Source organism: Mastomys coucha, unplaced genomic scaffold (assembly GCF_008632895.1).
Source record: "Mastomys coucha isolate ucsf_1 unplaced genomic scaffold, UCSF_Mcou_1 pScaffold18, whole genome shotgun sequence".
NCBI lineage: Eukaryota > Metazoa > Chordata > Mammalia > Rodentia > Muridae > Mastomys > Mastomys coucha.
The window spans coordinates 90,897,425-90,904,801 of NW_022196900.1; positions in this window are offsets into that span (position 1 = coordinate 90,897,425).

Below are 7,377 nucleotides of genomic sequence, written 5' to 3' on the forward strand. Positions count from 1 at the left end.
CACATACACACATATACACATACATACACATATATGCACACATACATATATACAAAAAGATTCACACACATATATACACATATATACATACATATGCACACATATACACATACACACATACACACACACATATATACATATAGACTCACACACATACATACATACACACATATACACATACACACATATATACACATACACAAACATACATATACACACATATAGACAGACATATTCATACATAGACTCACACACATACACATATATACACATGTACACATACATACAATATATACATACACACATACATACACACATACACACACTCATACACATACACATGCATACACACATATACATACATACACACATATACACAGACATTCACACACATACAAACACATACACACAGACATACACATATATACACTCCCACACATATATGTACACACTCATAAATCCACTTTATAATACCAGAACAGAACGTGGATGAGCAGGTTTTAGCCGCACATAAAAATGAAGTTGATGCTCAGTGGTCTCCAGTGATGGCTGGACCCGGTCTGTTCTCTGCAAAAATCAATGAAGCCAGCACCATCCCTTCATGGTCCAGCTGAAGTGCCTTCTTCAGATTGCTCTTGATCACACACAGGCGGTAAGCACTGGGACCTTCCCAGCCCAGATCAGGGTTCCCCTTATGTATGGAGAGTCCCAGAGGCCCTTCTGGGGTTCACTGAGACATACTTTGAGTCATAGCTTTGAGACTGCCACCCCAGCAGATGGTGTAGTACTACCAGCTAGATCTGTAGAACACTGGGCATGCTTGGGAAAGGGATTAGGCAAGGCAAGTCCATTCCCAGGGGTCCTACTTCCTGCCAGGAGTCCTTTAATTATATCCTGCTCCAAAGCCCCAAGGTGACTGCTCTTTCCCGGAAGCCAGCAGCTGAGAAGTTCTAGACTTCAGTCTACAGGAAAGATGCGTAACCTTTGGAGACCACCATCAACTCCCGTGCACTGTGCGCTAGTGACCCAGGGTGTGCATGCACTAGTGGATTCCAGGCCATTGTGTGCTACATGGGGATTGGCTGGCTTATAATGCCTTATTTTGTTCCCAGACCTCCTAGAAAAGTAAAGTTTGCTTTTGGTTTTTGGTTTTTGGTTTTTTTGAAACAGGGTCTCTGTGTAGCCCTGGCTGCCCAGGAACTTGTTTTGTAGACAAGGCTGGCCTTGAACTCATAGAAATCTGCCTGCCTCTGCCTCTTAAGGTGCTGGGAAAGTCTGCCTGTTTTTTATTGAGCTCTCTTAGGGGCTGAAGAGATGTCCAGCAGTGGCTGCACAACCATGAGGACCCGGGTTCAGATCCCCAGCACTCATGTAAATGAATCAGTGTAGGCTCATCTGTAATCCAAGTGCTGGGTGGCTGCAGGTACAGGGAGGGGTAAGGGTGGGGGAGCTCACAAGCCAGCAAGCCTAGAAGGTTGGTGAACTCCTGGGTTGAGTGAGGCCCTGTCTTAAGACACAAGATGGTGAGCATGACTTGACTTTGCTGCTATTCTGTAGTACTTTGGTCATCTGTTGTCACTGTGCCATGAAGACAGGGCCTGTCGTTCCCATTCAGGGCCTTCCAGAGGTGGGCCTCCACAGTGTCCATTGGAGACTGTGGTGGTTGGCCCAGGGAGTGGCACTATTAGGAGGTGTGGCCTTGTTGGAGGAAGTGAGTCACTGTGGGGGTGAGCAATGAGACCCTCCTCCTAGCCATGGAGGATCCAGTGTTCTCCTAACTGCCTTAGGAACAAGAGGTGGAACTCTCAGCTCCTCTAGTGTCATGTCTGCCTGGATGCTGCCATGCTTCTGCCTTGATGATAATGGACTGAACCTCTGAGCCCCTAAGCCAGCCTCAGTTAAAAGTTGTTCTTTATAAGAGCAGCCTTGGTCATGGTGTCTGTTTACAGCAGTCACATCCAAACTAAGACAGATAGGTAGCTCCCGGGAACATCCCAGGACTGTGGGCCTAGCCTAGCCTTGCCCTGTGTTCTGACTACAGATCCTCAGGGGATGAGGAGGACCTGACATCTGGTGTTGATGTCCCAAGCTCCTAACTGTGCCACTTCCAACTCATTATAGCTAATGTTTGGGGACACCCTACATAAAACAGATGCCATTAGAAAACCAAATTCTGTTCTATGCGGAAGCACAGCTAACAGAGTGCAGAGCAGGCTAGGAGGGAAGATTGATGAGCCAGGTCCCCAGAAAACAAACGAGGGGAGGTGGCTTTGCCAGGATTCTTTTATTTATCACACTGAGATTTTGTTAAAGTCATAGATTCCATGCTAATGTCTGCTGCCCAGGCAGGGGTGGGGTGAGGAGGGAGGGGTACAGGAGGGACATGAGGGTGGAGTGTGGCCTCAGGAGGGAGGGGTACAGGAGGGACATGAGGGTGGAGTGGGGCCTAACTTGGCCGAGGTACTTTAAGCAAGGGTGTGGGGTGGGTCGGGGAGGCTTCTGTCTTAGTCCTGGCTTGCATCTCTGTAATTCCTCCATGTTTATGTCTGTCTGTCTGTCTCTGTCTGTCTGTGTCTCTCTTTCTCTCTCTCTTCCCCCCCCCCTCTGTTTATTTCTTTCTTGGCACCAGACAGACACACACAGACACACAGACAGACAGACAGACAGACACACACACACACACACACACACACACAGCCAACACACACACACACACGCACACACACACAGCTGACACACACACACACACGCACACACACACACACACACACAGTTCCCCAACTGTTTGGTGTGTTGACCCTGAAGAGACAGAAACTCCTCCAGGGGGCGCTGCAGCTCCCTCCTCCTTTCCCCACAGCAAGTCCAGGAGCGCCATCTGAATCTTTTCTATCGCCTGGGACCCTGGAAAGGGAAGCTTTTACTCAAATTCCACCTCTGCCATCTTGGCAGCCAGTGATGAGACCAGCATGTGGGAGAAAAGTGCCACTTGCAGAAAATGGCTCTTCTGGGGCCAAGGGAAGAATAATCTAAGTGTACCTGGGCCTCTGAACTAAATAAGGACCTACTGTGTGCCAGGAGCTGCCCAGTATCTCAAAACACAGTAGGGAGGAAGAGAATGTATTCCCGTGTCAGAGTATACTGCTCTGCTGATGTACATAGCAAGGTAACTTCAGATAATGGTCGCCCTGACAGAGCAAGTGAAGTAAGTAAGGCTTGGGTACTGTGACACTGCATCACCTCAGCTAACAGGTGGCATTTACACAGCAGCCTGAGCGGGAGGAATCGGTCAGCTGTGGGAAGAGTGGGGAAGACCAGCCAGCCAGAGGGAAGAGTGAAGGTGAATGCCCTGAGAGAGATTGTGTGGTGTGTTCAAGACCAAAAAAGAGGCCGGAGAGGTTGCTCAGTGGTTAGACCACTGGTTGCTCTTACAGGGGATCTGGGTTTGATTCCCAGCATCCACATAGCTGCTTTCTACCATCTGTAACTTTTAGTCCCAGGAGATCTGATGACTCCTTCTGGCTTCTGTGGGCACTTATGCACACAGGGCACAGATACAAATGCAGGTAAAACACCCATGTGTATAAAATATAAATAAGTCAATAAAGAAAGAAAGAAGGAAGGAAGGAAGGAAAGAAAGAAAGGAAGGAAGGAAGGAAGGAAGGAAGAAAGAAGGCAGAGTGACTGACAGAGCAGTAGCAGACAGAGTTGGTGCCAGGCAGAGACATCAAGGCTCTGACAGACTATGGCCATAAATTTTGTTCTAGTCATGACAAGGCCCTGTCCCACTCTCAAGACATCTCACATCTCCTAAACTGGCATCTAATTTGTTATATGGCTAAGGATGACCTTGAACTCACTCCTGGTCCTCCTGACGCTCCGGAGTGCTGGGATTACAGTGTGCACCATGGGGCCAGATGAACTTGTTATGTTCTCTTGCAATGGGATCTCATTCTATAGACCAGGCTGGCCTGTGACTCTCTGGAGACTGTCCTGAGAACTGGCAGGGCTGAGTACACTGTGATGGCCTGCTGTGACTTTAAAGAAACAAAATGCAACACAACAACCCTTCTCCCAGCCAAGAGAGCAGAAACAACCCACCGAATGCCTGTAACAGCCTAGTTGAGCCTTAGGCAAAGTGGCCAGATGCAGAGGCCACAGATGTTAGAGGTTCATTAAGGGGAGAAGTCCTGAGTGGGCAGATCATGGAGATGGCTCCCATCATCATGGAATAGATGAGGAGTTACTATGGCCTGGGGTGGGAGGATGTTCATGACTCCTAGTGGGGACAGGTTTTTTTTTTTCCTCCTAAAATTAGCTGAGGGTGATGACAGAAGGACTATAAATATACCAAAAATATTAATTATACACAGCAAATGGATACATCTCATGGCATATAAATGTTATCTCAACAAAATTACTTTTTTTGAGAGAGAGAGAGAGAGAGAGAGAGAGAGAGAGAGAAAGAGAAAGAGAGAGAGAGAGAGAAATACCTCAGGTGTCTCTAGATGACCTGGATCTCACTATGAGGCTGAGGATGGCTTTGAACTTATGATCCTCCTGCTTTTATTTTCTGAGTATCAGATGTGTGTGTGTGTGTGTGCTCGCGTGTGTGTGTGTGTGTGTGTGTGTGTGTGTGTGTGTGTGTGCTCGCGCGTGTGTGATTTCTTTGAAGGAACCATTCTAATTAGAATGGAAGGTAGGGCACAAAGGCTGGAGCTGTCCCTTTGGAAGTGACATCACGTGGGCTGAGCCAGGACAGGTGCAGGAGACAGAGAGCCTGGAAGATGCAAAGAATGTTCTAGAACCAGAGCTGGTACTTGCTGGTGTGTTGACGGGAGAGAGGGGAAACAGTGTGGCTGAGTTCCAACTGTGGTCTCTGGCTCACTGGCTGATGGGGACATCCCGAGACAGAAATCTGGTGCCCTACAGCCTGCCAGGCTCGTTCACACGGTCAGTGTGTGTGTGAGGTCACTTTTCTGTGTGACTGTAGGACACAGGGAGGTGGGTCCTGGGTTACTAATTACAAAGCTGCCTGGGATGGCATCTAAAAGCCTCAAGACCCAGTGAGGTCATTGGAGGAGGGTGTGGAGATAAGACCCTTGGCTTGTGTGGATGCAGATGCCACTGTGGCTGGGGGTGGCAAGTGGCTTCAGCTGGAGTCACCAGCATGGACAGGCCTGGACTGTGATTAGCTAGAAAGTAGGTCTGTACTGGGGGCCTGGATGATCTTGACACAGCTCCCATGGAGTCCAGATATAGGGAGAGGTTTGAAGAGGTTTGTTTTCTGAGGTTTCTGTGTGACTTCTCAAAAGAAAGCAACAGATGCCCAAAGATGTCCCACGTGTACACTGTTTCTAACCTGGTGGGGACAGAGAGCCTGGCTTAGCTGATTTTACTGCCCACCAGCTTCCTGGGCCGATTGAAGAAAACCAGTGACCCAGCCGCACCCCGAGCTGGTTGTGGGCACCACTGGGCAGAATTGAGGACCAGCTGGGTTTCCCTGGTGAGAGTTTTGGAGTGTTGAGTATTGAATGCCTGATCCAAAAGTTTTTCTCTGCATAAAACCACCCTTCCCTCCACCACGCTACCACCTAGGACCAAGAGAGACCAGAAAATGAAGATAGTTCAGAGTTCCAAAAAAGCTGCTAACATCAGTTTGACAGCTTCCATGAGTTCAAGTCAGATGGACTGCTGGTTCCAGACTCTGTCCCAGACTCTGCTCTACAACATACGGGGGGCATCATGGTCCTGTGGAGTCAGAGGTAGGGAGTTCAAGGCCAACCTGGGATACACGAGACCCTGTTTCAGAAACTAATAAAGCCGAACGATCCTCAGCCAATGAGTGGAATGTGAGCTGTCCAGATGGGGTGTTAGATCCAGCATGTGAGGGAATTGACAGGGAGGGGAGGGAGAGGCTGTTGGGGGAGGGAGGGGTAGATGGGCAGACACCAGCAGCCTCTGGGAACACATGTTTGGCCTGAGTCAACTTACCGGCTCTGTAGGTGAGGTATTACCTTTTCCTGAGTCTCTTCTCTCCCAAAGCAGCAGGAAGGACCTAGAACCAGAACGTATGAGGTCTTCACACTGCCCCCCCTCCGCAGGTGGAGGGGTCTCCAGGCTGGTGCTTTCTCCGCTGGCAGCCCCTTCCTGGCCTCCTCCACCTGACTTCAGCCGGAGCTCCTGGGCAGCCGGCAAATCATCATCCCAGTTTCCCAATTTCAACCAACTCAGGGCTAACGGCCAATGCTTGCTCAGTGAGAAAAGCAGAAAAGCATTTGGATTTATTGCTCGGAGAGTTTGTTCCATCTCCTGGGTCTGTTTCATGTTGTTTTCTCTAAGTTTCAAAGCATTGTGTTTAAGAAGGAGAACTCCTCCGATGGCAGTGTTTTGTCTCACATTTAAGTGGGGGTTCTACAGTTTACAAAAGACGTTGGCATAGTAACAATAACAATCATCACTGATGTGAATGGTATTCCACAGGGGAGACTCAGGGAGTCCCAGTGTTTCCACTGACTGAGAAGAAGCTGGGCTCAGATAGGTTAGGGGGTGCCAAGGCCACACAGCTCAGGGCAGGGCACAGCTGACCATAGGTCCACCTGGCTTCAGAGACTGAGCTGGCCCTCTGGTAAGGTAACTCTGTCCTCTCTCAGCTTGACCCTGACCTACCTCAGCCATCTGCAGACAAACTGTGAGCATGAAAAAGCCAAAATGGGACAAAACCCAGGGGTGTGCTCGGCAAACAGTCAAAGGAGACATTGGCACAAAAATAACCACTTGTGTACCAGGGGACACTTGTGATCCCAAACAGGTTTTGTGCTAAGATCGTTTTGTTGTTGTTGTTGTTTGTTTGTTTGTTTGTTTCAGCAGAGCTGAGCCTGAGGGTCTGACAGGGTCTGAGGATGACACTTGCTTTCAAAGTTCTAATTCTGTGCTGGTTAAATGGCAGCTTGCAACCACATGTGGCTGTTTAAATTGAAATGAAAAACATTAAAATTGTACTTTTGTTGCTTCGTCCTCCAGGCACATGGCCAAGCCTGGGCCACAGAACCTCAGGAAATCCCTCCAGCCAGCCCTGCAGCCACCAGCTGCCTGCTCCTGTCTCCCCTGCTGTCTGTTCGGAGGTGACATCATGGGGCACATCTGTTTTGGTGTAGATCCTGCCTACAGCTCAGGCACCTATAGATGCCACCGCAATAATTGTCTCTGCACCATCTCCTAGAGCAGCTGAAGCTTCAGGGGTGGAAAGGGAAGCCAGCCAATCAAGAGGTGACCCCAGACCAGGACCTGGCTGCTCAGAGCCCTGGTGCAATCAGGTCTGCCAGGGGATCAGGACCCACAATAGCCTCTGTGTGTGTGTGTGTGTGTGTGTGTGTGTGT